The following is a 12,833-nucleotide window of genomic DNA, read 5'->3' as shown; positions in this document are numbered from 1 at the left end:
AGTACTTGGGCTTATGCAAAAGCCAAAATTCGTGTTTTACAGTAGTTTCACAGTGATACAGAAAAAAGAGATTGAATTGTTAGATGATAATGCTACTGTTCAGAGTTCTTCTTTGCGGTCTTGTTCTGTCAGGGTTATTACATTTATATATAAAACAAAACAGATTTAAGTTTTAACCTTAAACAACACAAAAACAATATGTGTTGCCAAAACTGTTATGTGTGGTGTATTTTTCACTTAAGGCGGTGCACACATGCGATAATACTTGGGCTTACGCAGAAGCCACTGTGGTTGGTTTTCTTTCTTTCTTTTTTTTTTTGTTATGCAATTTATGTTAAAATATAATTATTTTAATTTGTATGTCTCCTATAAAATGTTTAAAGGTTGAGGTGAAATATAGCTGTCATGGTTTCGATTTCTAACTTACCTAGTATGGCTATCAGTTCTGTTGATATAAGTCCTCTATCTAGAATGTTATTAGGACCATCCTCTCTTGATATACAGCATTTTCGGGGGTTTGAAGAATAATAAAGGTTTGAGCCCTGGGATAATTTGTATGTGGCAAATGTACATGAGCTCCTCCTGCCAAGAGCTCCTGGAGGAGCCTGCTAGCTAGCTTCCTGCCCAAGGACTAAGGGCCATATCCAAAGACCCTGTTTGGGAGTTAAACCTCCCCAGCCACCATTAGCAGCTTTCCCTGGGTGCCCCTGGTTCGGCACTTTCCCTTCATTTGAATGGAATCGAACACTTGCTCCCTGGTGGCCGTTCACATGAAGAAACACACGAATTGTCCTCAGCGGTACTTAGCCACAATCATCATGGAAATAAATTCGGCATGGGGACTTTGTGGTTCCCGGTCACCTCAACGGGACGTAGCCGCAAATGTTATGCAACTGTTTTCGGCACGAGGTGACTGCATGGCTCCCGGACAACTTGGTCCAGGATTTAAACGACTGCAACCCGCCAGGAGAGTGCTTTTTGAAGGTAAGTTGCCTGAGACTAAGGGGCACAAATGCTACCTAAGAGCCAGCCGGAGCACCCTATATTTCAGACGCAGGAGCTCCCGAAAGTTGAGAACTTTCCCCATACACTGCATGGATATGAGCACTATTTGGAAAACTTGGGCTCTCAGATCAGGGCTATTTGTAGGGGTATTTTTATGTTTTAGATTTTTATGTTTGTCTCTCTGTTCCTGGGAGATAATTAGCTTACCGGTCTTTAACCCAATTATCTCCCAGGTACAGAGATTTATGGGAGGGGCTTGTCTTGCATTGAATGGAGACCACATGCTGGGGGCTGTGTATAAAAGCAGGCAACTTTGCCATAATAAACCAGTTCCTTTTCACCCTTCACTCAGTCTCGACTAGTATTTGGGTGTACCAGCTTAACAGCTATACTATCTGCAGGAGAGCTTTAATCACTAGAAGCTGGATTCAGGACCCTGTTGCAGGGTGGAAAGCAACACCGAGACCCCGGCCAAGCTGTGGTGGCTAGGGGCTGAAGTGCTGATGGTGTCCTGGCAATAGCTAAGGAGCATGCTTGGTGGAGGTACCCAGTCGGGTTACCAGGCAGTCCTCCACAATGTATATTTTTATTTGTTCCCACATCTGTTACCTAAATGTTTATAGTTTCTAGGCAATAGATTAGTGAGTACCATGCTCATTTTTAGTTTTATTATACAATTATATTATTATATTTATATTATTATTCTATTATACTCTGTACTTTATTTTGTAGTGTACACATTTAATTTTATATATTTATGGATGGAAACCTCTATCCCTTTATTATTATTATTTTTTTGCCTCTTCCTTTTGTTTTTACCCATATTTATGTTTATCATTGTTATATGTCTGTTTAATATTGTTTTGAAGTATGTGTGTTTGTTTGTTTTTTTACAAAATTTGATCAATAAAAATAATCAGAATAGAGATTTTGCCTCTGAGTAGATTTATCATCGTTACCTCCTCTGATATTTAGTAAATTACTTTTATGTCTAAATATGATACAAACTATAGTGTAATGTAAACTAATAAAATACCAGTGACTAAAAAAAATAAAATAATGTATTCTTATTTACATACTTTTTATAGTGCATACAGAACAGTGTCTAATCTCCCATTAATTTCAGGTTTGTGGTCACTTTTTTGTTAGACAAATAACTTTTTTTTTCCTTTGCTGAAATAGTTGAGATTCATTCAGATAATTTAAAATGACAATGCATTAAGTAAATAGCTTCAGCAAGTTAATAGCTAGCCTGGAAAATGCTTCACCTATTTATAAGTGATGTCATTTTACTAAACTATCCTAATGTGAAGTTTAGTAATTTTGTCACCCAAATAATGTTCAATGGCATTTTCGTAACCACACTTGATATGTTTCAGGTAATGTGTAAGTTCATTAAAATTTTCATTTTGATATGCTGAATGTATAATTTTTCATCTGGCACATCACTAAAAGTTATACTAATAGTAGTAGTAGCAGTTAAGAAAAATAAAATAAGTCCAAGTAATGAAAATTAGACTTGCGCATGAGGAGAAAATTTAGTTTCGCCAAACCATATTTCCAAAAATATACATATTTTTTTCAGGATGAATGTATTTCCACCATATGCCAATTCAACTGAATTGTGGTGCTGCAAAACTGATTTGGGAAATGAATTAGCAGAACTAAAACAGAACAAAAATGTATTGTATGATGTGTGAATCATAATTAACATTTAGTGATTGCCCCCTAGCTGTCATCATCTTTTTGATTTAGTGAATTCGTCCAAGGAAATGATTGGTCCAAGTCTGAAGAATTGTAGTTTGGATTAAAACAAATCACCAAGTCTAATGAAAATCATTCAGCATAAATTGATTGGTATTACTATCTGAAAGATACACTTAGACTTGCAATGACTTGAGAACTGACTTGTGAAATCTAGACAAAAACAGATTGTATAAGTCTATTACATGTTTAGTTTAAAGAGCCAAATTTGCATCTCAAAAACTGAAAAAAGTTTAATAACATTTTTGAGATTTTAAACAAAGCAGCTTTTTTAGTACCATTTATTTCATCAGGAAAACTGGGCATATATTTTCTAGATGATGTTGATAACCAGGTCGCAGGAATAACCTCCGGATCAGGGGGCTGCCAGAGGCCACAAAAAAGGACCTACCAAGCATCCTAACTGAGCTACTAAACCCTATACTAGGCCGCGCTGCAGATGCACCCATGCTATTTGATAGGGCACATTGCTCGCTAAGACCCAGGAGCCCAGCAAGAGAGGCGCCCCAAGACATATTGTGCGCCTCTACTATTACTAAGCCAAGGAAGAGGTACTGAGGGCACTAACGGGCACAAACTCACCGCTACTGTTCCACGGACACAAGATCCAAATTTACCCAGACCTCTCATTGCTTACCTTACAAGCCAGAAAAGCCAGAAAAGCCCATAACGGATCAATTGCGGGCACAAAATCTTAAGTATCATTGGGGTTTCCCCTTTACCCTAATTGTCACCCATAGGAGCTCAACACATACTATAATGACACATCAGACAGTAGTACCATTTACTCGAGCTCTGGAACTGCCAGATACCCGTGTTATGGATTGGTACTTTCCGGACCCATCACAACTAGCCACCCAACAGCCACAAAGACAAAGATGGTATACTCCCATGAAGAAAAGACGAATGGACCCCATGGACACTTCAGACCGCAAAGAAAGACACCAGGCTGGCACGAACTTGACTTAAGCCAGTACCACAAGCGCACACTGGAATCCTGGATGGACTACCCTTTTTTTTGTCACTCTCTGGACCAAGGACTTAGACAACTCACCCTTGTCCACAGACGGCTAAGTTGCTCCTATTACAACACCCGGGCTTCATCTAAAAACAACCACGGAAATGGAGGAAGTACAATGGGATCTCATACCCAAGGGATTGCTCTTAATTCACGCATGGAAATGGCGCATGCCACCCTACCTCACTACGACATATGTCTAAGAACCTTTTCTAAAAGACTACGGTGGGCATGCCCTTGCAGAGATGAAAAATTGATACAGAACAGGTTGTATGTCTCTGACACTGTTTGAAACAGGCTGATTTAATTTGTTTAATTTATTACACACACTCTACAACCTCTCACTCACTCTACAATAACCTGTGCACCTGAGCAAATGTACACTATGTTTTGTCTACTGCACACCCACCCTCTGATGCTCAAAGCTGGGCAGTCACTGGTAGAGGACTTATACAGACAATGTACATTATAAACACAGACCCAGACATGATGTGAGCCTCCTCAGGTTCCCCTTCCCTCTGCCACTCCACATTGGACACTGACGAACACTACAGGGAGACTAGGGGTGCATCATTCATACTAGCAATTTTATTGTGCTGCTACCAGGCAGTTTTGAGTATTTCTTTGCAGGCTATCATATACTAAGTTAGTGCTATTAGGCAACCTTAGGCAATCTGTTTTATAAATTTACCAACTAACGTATGTCTCTACAACGGCTATTTTTGAGCTAGTGCCTGACAGTTAGGCAGATGTCACAATAATCAAAATTTTTATATATGTACAGGCTACTTAGCAATCTTGACCACTTGTGTCAGGTATTGTCAATCAACCATTGAATATACTATTTTCTTTATATTCTGGAGGGTCCTTTCTGTTTACGCTAAGTACAGGGTGAGTTTTTTTGGTGGGGATAAGGGGTGCCCTCGAAGGCACAATAGGGTGAGATAGTTTATACCCTACATATTTACCTACTGACTCAACATTGTTAGCACCCCCATAGGTAGATTAAGTTAATAAATGACACCAAGACTGTATTTGTCTTCACATAGCGAATAGCATGTTAATAGTTAATTGAGCAATCTTTGCATCATAACTCACTTATGATAACAGCAACGTTTTATCTACCGGAACATCGTAGAACAGTACTTAGTGATACTGTTGTCTACGGCATTACTGCTAATTAGTGGGCAATATTTCATTGGGCATTTTAGCCTATTGATTAAATATTACGTTTTAAATATTCTTTATTTGTGCATTTTTCATCTGGTCCTAGTTACTTCCTCCATTCCTCTCTTTTTTTTCTTATATCTACACCGGGGTTATCCCCCAAAAGGAGGTGCTGTAACTTTTTGGCTCCATTCTTTTTCTTTCCTTCTTCTATCTTCTTTTAATTAAGTAGTTTCAAACACTACATAATCCCATTAGTGATAACCTTGTATAGGGGTTAAACCGGCTCAGATGGCAGTATGATCATTTCTGTTTCATGTCAACAAACTAATTTTATAATTTTTATTGCATGTTTTAATTATCTGTGATAATAAATCCTTTACCTAAAGTTTGTTAGAATTAAGACACTGCTTTGTGGTATTTCCTTAGCCCTCTTTGTTTGGGGTACAATATCTGGGAATACATTTAAGTACAATCTGTATTACTATTTGCTCCTTTCCTAACAGCTTGTTAAAATCAAGACACTGTCTTATGGTATTTCCTTAGCCCTCTATGTTTGGGGTATAATATCCGGGAATACATTTAATACAATCTGCACTATTATTTGCTCTTTTTATGTTTTTTTTCCTACATACTTTGAGAGATCAATGTATGGAAGACTCTTCCCTGGAGATTAAGTATTGCTTTTTGTTTTACTTAAATCTTTCTACACCAGTAGAGATTCAGGGGGAGATTGCCTAAATTGTCACTTTTCAAAAAAATTGCTCCACTCTTATTCCTCTTTTTCCTTGTTCACTGCATTGTGTATGGTGTGTTTGAAGGGTACCACACCTAGAGTGTTTGAAGCAGTAGTTTATGTTAAGTTATTAGCTCTAATTAGACTTTTTCACCTACTAAATAAGCGCTCCAAATACTACTATTTTAAATCAAATTTTTTATATACTTTATTTTCTCTATGATTTTTATGTTTTATACCGGATAACATCTTAATCTTTAAACAAAATGGAGTCAATCACACTTAGGCAAAGGTACAGAGTTGTTCCCCCTCACCCCCAGTACAGGGCATTTGTGCTCTGGCGAGCAAACCCCAGTTAACTCCACCTGACAAAACTGGCAACCACTACACCTACCATGTAATACGGGGTAAAGATGAAACCCAAAATGCATATGGGTGATGTCATTCCAGCCCCCAAACATGTTGGGGAACAAATCCACTACTGACAGGGTAACTTTTCACTGTAAGTACATAGATGCCTAATGTCTCCTATTTAAGGAAATGTGGACCTCTATTCCTGTAGATCAGCCATTACTCTAGCAGATATTGCTCTAGGACATTGACTCAATGTGTTGTACCATTGTCACACCTAATGCCTTTTTGTTCTTGAATAAAAATTAAAAAAGCAAAATTCAAAAAATAAAAACAAGCTCAAGGGCTTCATTAGTTGCACAAAGTGTGCTTGAGCTGGAACAGGCACTGAGGTTTCAGTGAGCACAGTAAGACATCTACTAGGCAGACAGTTTCCATGCCAGAACTCAAAGACATACACCACTGCTGAACCAAAAGCACAAGAAAAGTTGGCTCAAATATGCTCAAAATCATATAAATAAGCCACAGACATTTTGGGATTCTGTGGAGCCATGAAACAAAACTGGAACTTTTTGGCCCAACGGATCATCAGCATGTCTGGCGGAAGAAGAAATAAACATACACTGGAAAAAAAAACACTCTGTCTACAGTTAAGCATGGTGGTGGCCCTGTGATGCTCTGTGAGTGCTTTGCATCCTTTGGCACTGGATACTTGCAGCATGTGGAAGGCAACATGGATTCATTGAAGTATCAGGAAATCCTAGGAAAATATGTTATGCCATCTGTGAGGAAGCTGAAGCTTGGGCATCACTGGATCTTCCAACAAGACAATGATCCCAAGCATACTTCAAATTTCACTAAGGCTTGGTTGTAGAAGAAGTCCTGGAAATTCCTTCAGTGGCTATTAATGTCACCTGATTTGAACCCCATAGAAAATATCTGGTAGGATTTGCAAATCCAAGAACATTACTGAACTAAGCAATGTGCTAAGATTTCCGAGGAACACTGCTAGAAAATGGTGTCTTGCTACACATTTCATTTGCAGCAGGCCATAACAGCACTCTACTAAGATGCTTGCCATGAACGAGTTGAATAATTTTGAGATTGGAGAAGTCATTATAAGTTGCATTTTCAGTTGAATTTGGGAAACCACTTGAACATTCATTGCAAACAGCTGAAAATTTGTAAATTTTAACAATAAACCTGCCTTTAAATGAGGGATGAATACGTTTGAGTCCAACTGTAAAAAGGTTAGTCTAATAACGTTGAATGATTGTAAAGTTTAAGGTGCAGAGACTATCTTGCACAAATTTTCAGTTCTAAGAGTGGCTTATAACAGCAGTGACTAAAATTTCAGCTGTAAATGTTCATCAGTTCTGCTAACCAGACCATCAGATGTGGCTGGATATAACAGTTTTGGCCATATTGTGCATGTGGCATGGACATGCAACTTGTACAAATTGTACACGGGTTTATGAAATAAGAGCAGACCCTATAGACCAGATTTACAGGTTTACTCTTACTGATACTTGCTCTGCAACTGTTAGTAGAATCAGAAACTATAACAGGTTATACTGACTGCTCCAAAGTTTAAGAGTTAGAACCATCAAAGTGTTTTGTTCTAAAAAGTTGTACAAAATGCAAAATGCAAGGAGTAACAAATGGAATTTGCTTGCTGGTTATGGATTAATGTACAAACATTTAGTACATCAGACCACATTATAGAACAAATCATAAATATCCTCCGTTGTTCCCAACCTGTTCTTCATGCATAACCTCAAATGAAAGTGATTTGTTGAAAATCTACAATTAGCTGCAACATGTAGGCCAAAAATAATTAGAAAAAAACAACTGCTTATGAGTCAAATAATTTTACCAACTTTGCAATTTTTGGTTTAAGCATTGCAATGACATCTTGAACTCAGTACATCTAAATTGTAAGTTATTTTTAGGATCTAAAATTTTTCATTATTTGTAGATAAATTAATTTTCAATTTCTCAATATCCTTTGCCTTTTTTTTTAAATCTATTTGAATCTTTTAGTATATTGTTTTTTTCAAATCTTTCAACTTTTTAATTAAGTATGTAGCTACTAAAACACACTTTAATATGGGTTTATGACCTTGGAGACCACTAAACATGCAGTACTTCAGTAACTGTTTTCCATTACAGTTTCCAGATAACAACCTATAAAATATAGGTGCATCCTTCCAAAACACTTAAAAAAACATAAGCAAAAATAAACCGTTTGCCCTAATGATATTCCATAAAGAAGAGATTTTAAAGCACTTAATATGTTAACCAGGTGTGTGTTGATGTTTATTCACCGCTAACATATTCTGTGTTAATAAGCCTTGAAAAAAAGTTAATGAACCCAAATATAAATGTCCTTTGACAGGAAGCATGGTTTCCAAGCTTCTGACAGAAATATTTGGTTTGTGAAAGATGTTTTCCCCTAGGGATGTCATTTGATTTAATTTTTGCCAAATTAAATTAGTGAAAATGGGTTTATAATCCTCTAGGGAAAGTGCGTGTTCTTGATAGAATGATGACTTATTTTAAAGTAAGTAACTTTTGAATAAATTACAACTGCCTTTCATAGACACAGGCATGCTCATTTTTAATTAACAGCTAGGCTTAATAAATAACTGCAATGATAAGTTCTACACAGGGGCAGCAAAATGCCATTCTTGTATATTTTGAAATAACTTTATTTAAAGAGAAGTTATTATATAAATCAACAACACTGTAGTCATAGGTAAGAGTAAATACATTGCCATTGTCAATTGTAATACATTATAATAATATAAAATGGCCTCCAGAAATGCAATCATTGTAGCTTATTCATTAAACTCTGCTAGGTTGGAAGCATCAAGAACAAGCCCTACGAGGTTCACTGGACCCAGTTGAACTAAGAATTAGACATTTTCTGGTATGAGTGGCTACATATGTATTTGTATGAATTGCTAGTTATGTATGAATGTGTGTAATTAACAGACGTGCAATGAAAAAAAATTGGTCCATCCAAATTAATTTATTTCAAATATTATTTGGTTTGGATGAAAATAGTTTCATTTATGTGGCATTGTGGTTTCTCCTATTTTTTTCCATTAAATAGTTTCGGACAAAACAATTCAGATGGACTAAAACTGCTTGACTGCATGAAGTTTAATCATGTGGCAGCCAAACAGCTGTCACATTAATATGGTAAGTAGATTAATAAAAGATCTTATGGAGTCAGGATGTGACTACAGTATGGGTGGTGCTATTTAAAAACCATTAGCAAGTCCACAACTCCATACCATATCCCATGGCCATAAGATAGGGAGGCAGGGGTAACAGTGTCAGAGGGAGAGAGTCAGGTTTCAGTCAGTGCCAAGAGGTTCAAGGAGCGGGAGATGAGGAGATTGTGAATGACAGTAGATTTGATGGAATGGTGTACTTTTTGAAACAAAGATAAAATAGAAATGATTGAGAACATTAGATAAGCAGCTTTATACAAAGTTTTGAAGGAGGTGTTAGGTAGAGTAGAAGTCTGTCAGCAAGACAGGACTAGCTGAGAATGAAATATATTATGTAATCAGTGAGGGAGATTGCACGAATTCTATCTTCAGACCGGAGTTAGCTAATGGCCATAATTGAGAAATTATGGGAACTAATATATTAAAACAGGACTTTTTGGGTGGTTAAGGGGAGGCAAAATAGTGTGTTGTTGCCAGGATTGTTTGTAAGAGACTGAACATAGATTGCAAGGTGAGATATGATCAAGCATTGTCTATAGAGTAGTATATATAACTAACATAACATTAAGTATGACTAAAATGTTTTATTTTTTTTTTTAAATACTTGTATTTTTTATACATCAATACAGATTTTGGCCTCATTAATATGCTGTATTTATTGCATGCTCAAATATTTCTAGTATTTGCATAAAGAGACAGAGCAATACAAGAATGGAGAAAATATAAGTAAATCAACTTTTTTACTCCTCACAGCAGGTGGGGGGAGAGGATCCTTAACAGCCATAGTGCTCCTTTATCTCTATTTTTTTTTAAATTTGAGATTTTTATTTGTCATATATTCACAAGGGATAAGGAGTACAGAACAAAGAAAAGGGGTGGGTGGGTAGTTGGGGGGAAAATTTTCCAAGGCAGTATATCATAGCAACATTACATGTTCATATACAGTATATGATATATTTCGTATTACAACGTTGTATACAATGTCTAGGGTATTTCATATAAAACACAATGATCCGTAATCAACACTTACTCTTAGGCTATCAACCGGCATTGTACATATTTGGAAGGCATCACCATTCTATAGGGAATTTACATTCAATTGCATATTAGACAATATGTTAACTATATAAACAATTAATTTTTTAAGCAATTAATATTATCGTTTAACACCTCTGTCAGACTGACCTATTCCGTGGGTAAATGTCGTAGGTATGCACGTATTCAGATTGTTGGCGGTACTGACCGACCAACGTGATGCAAAACTATAGGGGTGAATCGTGGGAGTTAGATCTTTCCAAGACGGTAATCCAGGGGCTCCATATCTGCTCTGTCTGACTTTTCTTTGTGTATGAGTCTGCTGTAAGCAGTTCATATTTGTAGTATAGAGTTACGCTTTCTATTAGTTCCCCTCTAGAGGGACAGGCAGTGCTCTTCCAGTGTTGAGATAATAGATGGCGTGCCGCTAGAAATACGATGGACGCCAGTTTTTTGTCTGCCTGGTCCCAGTATGTTGGAAAGATGAGCAGAAGTGCTAGCTCAGGTGTGATGGGTGTTTTATGCTGTAAGTTCAGTTGGTTCAGTAGGTGCTGGACTTTTGACCATAGTGGCTTAATTCCCGTACACTCCCACCAAATATGCAGCATAGTGCCTATGTTGTTCGAGCATCTCCAGCATATGGGGCTCGTGTTGGGGTATATTTGGTGTAATCTCTGGGGGGTAAGGTACCATCTATAGAGCACTTTTTATGTGCTCTATACCCTTTAGAGCATTTATAGCTCGGAGCCATGTTTCATTTGATAGATTGGGGATTCCCTCTTTTTCCCATTGTCGTGTGAAGGTAAAAGAGTGGGGGGTATGATAACTCAGAATAGATTTATAACATATCGAAAGGGATTTAGGTTTTAACGTTTTGACACCTTTTGACACCTAGATATAATGGCGACTGTACTGTTTACCCGTTGGGGTAGTATCGAATGATGCCATGAGACCTGGGTGGCTATGATACTTTTCAATTGGAGGTATTGGAAAATCAGGGAGTTCGGTAGATTGAATTGTTTCTGTAGATCGGGAAATGTTTTAATAAATTGTGATGAGCACAAGTCTTTGATGTGCCTAAACATACATGGCCCAGGATTTCAGCGACAACCAAGGAGTTAGGTGCGTTATCGCCCCAATAGGGGCCTCAGCACAGTATTTTCCTTTCTCTGATGCGGTGGCTAATAATTTGTCCCAATATTTCAACGTTAATGCGGAGGTCGGGTATAGTGAGAGTTTTGGAGGGCAATGTATTTTTGGGGACCACATGATGTGTAACAGTGAGTGTGGTTTGGATTTTTCATGTTCCATGTCTACCCATTGGAACGTGTGCTTATTGGCATGGATGCGGATAGCTGATTCTAATATCGCAGCCTCATAATAGGCGCTCCCAGCCCTCCCTCAGACGGATTCTGTTGGAGTAAGGACATGGGTAAGCGCGTTTTTTTCTTGTCCCAAATGTAACGGGATATTATAGATTGAAGAGTTTTAAGCATTCGCGGTAGTACTTGTAGTGGTAGCATGTGGAATATATAGAGAATTTTTGGCAATAGGATCATTTTAATTACATTGATACGACCTAACCAAGATAAGTGGACATGCTTCCATGATTGGAAGAAGGAGGTACATATGTGTGATAGTGGACCATAATTTAAGGATAGGGTGGTGTGCTGGTGTAGCGCGAGTTTCACACCAAGGTAAGTGATGTATTTCTGTCTCCAGTCAAACTGATAAGTCTGTCGTAGTTTTTCAATTGTTGGTGCAGGTACATGGAGTGGCAGAGCTTGCGTTTTGTTTTGATTTAGCTTATAATATGATATCTCGCCATAGTTTCGTAGGAGATGCAGAAGGCGTGGCATAGATGTTTCTGGGTTACTGAAAACTAAAACATCATCAGCAAACATTGATAGCTTGAACTGTGATTTCCCAATCAGTATCCCTGAGATAAGTGGATCATCCCTAATTTTTAGTACTAGAGGTTCCAACGCAAGGATAAAAAGAAGAGGGGACAACGGGCAACCCTGCCTGGTGCCATTTGAGAGGCTAAACGGCAGTGAAGTAAATCCTGAGTTGGACACTTGAGCTGTTGGCTTGTTATAGAGAGCCATAATACTTCGAGTCAACTCCCGTGGAAAACCAAATTTATGTAGAACTGATATCATATACGTCCAGTTGAGCCTGTCAAATGCCTTTTCCGCATCTAAGGCTGACAAAAGGCTTTCTGTTTTTGCCGTACTAATATGGGATAGTATGTTAAGAATTTTTCTGGTGTTGTCTGTGCCTTGCCTGCCTTTAACAAAGCCTGTCTGGTCATTATGAATTATACGAGTCAAAATGGGGTTGATCCTATTTGCTAACAATTTGGCGTAAATTTTTGTGGCACAGTTTAATAATGATATTGGCCTAAATTTATTTGGAGCATTGAGTTGGAGATTTCCCAGGTTTGGGCAGGGTTGAAATGAAAGCTTGCAACATAGCATTAGGCATGGTCCCTTCCTGAAAGCAACGGTTAAAC

Source organism: Pelobates fuscus, chromosome 5 (genome assembly GCF_036172605.1).
Source record: "Pelobates fuscus isolate aPelFus1 chromosome 5, aPelFus1.pri, whole genome shotgun sequence".
NCBI lineage: Eukaryota > Metazoa > Chordata > Amphibia > Anura > Pelobatidae > Pelobates > Pelobates fuscus.
Note: the sequence above shows the minus strand (reverse complement) of the source record.